At 52.9% G+C, this 1,638-nt stretch overlaps 1 pseudogene; it reads left to right on the top strand.

Annotated features, from left to right (window-relative positions):
- Positions 1–312: 312 nt before the first annotated feature.
- LOC146144288 (small subunit ribosomal RNA) lies at positions 313–1,424 on the top strand (annotated as a pseudogene).
- Positions 1,425–1,638: the final 214 nt, after the last annotated feature.

A 1,638-nucleotide genomic window follows, 5' to 3' on the forward strand; every position in this document is an offset into this window, starting at 1 on the left:
GCTGGGCAGATGTTGCTGCTGCGCGAAGAGCCGAGTGTCAGTTTGTCGGGTTCTGAGCGGTCGCTTCGGCGAAGTTGTCTGGCGTGCGTTGCGCTCGCGCCGGTGTTGGCGACGTGGCGGTCGAAAGGCCTGCCGACGAAGTCTTACTCCGGCGGGTGCGACGGGCGGTGACGGTTTTCTGAGTTCGGGCAGCCGAGCAAAGAACGAAATTTTAACGGAGAGAAGCCTTCGGGTTTCGCATCGACCGAGCGACGGCGCCGCATCAGCGGCGCCTCCTTCGTCGGCCTTTCGGGGCTACGCTAAAGTAGCTACCTGGTTGATCCTGCCAGTAGTCATATGCTTGTCTCAAAGATTAAGCCATGCAAGTCTAAGTACGAGCTCTCGTACAGTGAAACTGCGAATGGCTCATTAAATCAGTTATGGTTCATTTGATCGTACGTTTTACGTGGTTAACTGTGGAAATGCTAGAGCTAATACATGCGTGAAGCGCCGACCTCGCGGGAGGCGTGCTTTTATCAGACCAAAAACCGACCGGGCTTCGGCCCGCAACCTTTGGTGACTCTGGATAACTTTGCGGATCGCACGGTCTCGCACCGGCGACGGATCATTCAAGTGTCTGCCCTATCAACTTTCGTCGGTACGGTACTGGCCTACCGAGGTTCTTACGGGTAACGGAGAATCAGGGTTCGATTCCGGAGAGGGAGCCTGAGAAACGGCTACCACATCCAAGGAAGGCAGCAGGCGCGCAAATTACCCATTCCCGACGCGGGGAGGTAGTGACGAAAAATAACAATACAGGACTCTAAACGAGGCCCTGTAATTGGAATGAGTACACTTTAAAACCTTTAACGAGTATCCATTGGAGGGCAAGTCTGGTGCCAGCAGCCGCGGTAATTCCAGCTCCAAAAGTGTATATTTAAGTTGTTGCGGTTAAAAAGCTCGTAGTTGGATTTTGGGCGCAGGCGGCCGGTCCGTCGCAAGGCGTGTACTGGCCGTCCTGGCCTCACCTCCGGTTCTCCGCCGGTGCCCTTGACTGAGTGTCGGCGGCGGCCGGAACGTTTACTTTGAAAAAATTAGAGTGTTCAAAGCAGGCGATTCGCCTGAATAATGGTGCATGGAATAATGGAATAGGACCTCGGTTCTATTTTGTTGGTTTTCGGAGCGCGAGGTAATGATTAAGAGGGACAGACGGGGGCATTCGTACTGTGCCGTTAGAGGTGAAATTCTTGGATCGGCGCAAGACGAACGACTGCGAAAGCATTTGCCAAGAATGTTTTCTTTAATCAAGAGCGAAAGTCAGAGGTTCGAAGACGATCAGATACCGTCCTAGTTCTGACTATAAACGATGCCAACTAGCGATCGGGGGGCGTTAGTTTTTACGACCTCTCCGGCAGCTTGCGGGAAACCAAAGTCTTTGGGTTCCGGGGGAAGTATGGTTGCAAAGCTGAAACTTAAAGGAATTGACGGAAGGGCACCACCAGGAGTGGAGCCTGCGGCTTAATTTGACTCAACACGGGAAATCTCACCCGGCCCGGACACAGTGTGGATTGACAGATTGAGAGCTCTTTCTTGATTCTGTGGGTGGTGGTGCATGGCCGTTCTTAGTTGGTGGAGCGATTTGTCTGGTTAATTCCGATA

Source organism: Ascidiella aspersa, chromosome 5 (genome assembly GCF_963924565.1).
Source record: "Ascidiella aspersa chromosome 5, kaAscAspe10.2, whole genome shotgun sequence".
NCBI lineage: Eukaryota > Metazoa > Chordata > Ascidiacea > Phlebobranchia > Ascidiidae > Ascidiella > Ascidiella aspersa.